The sequence below is a fragment of the Anarrhichthys ocellatus genome, unplaced genomic scaffold, assembly GCF_004355925.1.
Source record: "Anarrhichthys ocellatus isolate YVR2014 unplaced genomic scaffold, GSC_Weel_1.0 scaffold40, whole genome shotgun sequence".
Lineage (NCBI taxonomy): Eukaryota > Metazoa > Chordata > Actinopteri > Perciformes > Anarhichadidae > Anarrhichthys > Anarrhichthys ocellatus.
The window spans coordinates 2,785,350-2,786,589 of NW_022280070.1; positions in this window are offsets into that span (position 1 = coordinate 2,785,350).

Sequence of the window (1,240 nt, forward strand, 5' to 3'; positions counted from 1 at the left end):
GGGGGGGGGGGGGGGGGGGGGGGGGGGGCAAGGATGAGGACGCAGAGATAGAGGTGGGAGTATGGGAAAAGCCAAAACGTATAGGGCAATCTGTGCATTTCTTTCCCTAAATACAGTGAAATAAACAGTTCCTCTCCTCAAGACGAGCTATATGAGAATCACTGTGAATTTATTAGGTCTATGGTTTGCTCCACATACAGTGGCAACGCATTCCAGAAATAGCTGTTTCTTGTGCTCAAGTAATTTCTCAGAGTTGAGTCTTCCAGGCAAAACTTTATCTCAAGTCTACAAATACTCCACCTTTTGCAAGAAATAGCTGAACACAACCTTTTGCAAGAAATAGCTGAACACAACCTTATAACCTTGATTGGTGGACATTAGTGGGCACAGTACACAGATTGAGACAAAGGGATGCATGTGCAAATATCACAAATGTTACAATAACTTGAATGATGCTCTCTTTCACATGTCAATTGACATGTCAGCATGCCATGGTGCCAAAAGTGAAGATGAATATTGCTAACATATTGCTTCCACTGTCTACCTCCGTACGGTTTTGCATTCTCTCCAGGTTGTTTTCACATCATTGAAAATAAAGTCAGTGTGCCTTTTCAGAGGGTGACAGCTTGAATGTCAACATCACCCTAAACAAGGTTTCTGTATGGGAGACAGGCTGTATCTCTTGTAATCTGTTGGCGTACCACCTTTCTGGGACACACATTTGATCATCCTCCTGCAGTGAATTAACTGAAAATCAATCACAATGATGCACAGGGAGCGTGGAGAAACTGACAGAAAATAATGTAATCTGTGTTTTTTATTATCACAGGAGACGCTCGCGAGGGCTGATGATGATTTTGGGGAAAATATCGTGTCTGACAGGTTTAGCCCTGTGAACACAGACAGCTCCTATTAGGCTTGGCTTCTTGACGCAAACTTTCGTAAACAAGTAATGAATACTTCTACAGTGGCCTTATGCGCTTAAAGCAAAAGGGATCATCAACTATTCTCTCAATGCAGCAAATATGGTAATATTCTCTCAAGAAACTTTGTAATGCTTTTTTTCCTCCCTAGGCTATTGAAGAGATTCATGACTATATCTCTGCACAACAGCAAAGTTGGCCAGCTTCCACGCAGCCATAAAAGGTGCAAACAATGGCTTCCTTTATGGCCATCCTCTATTTTGTATTCAAATACGAACAAGCCCATCTCACACCTGTATGCAACATATGCAGCCCTG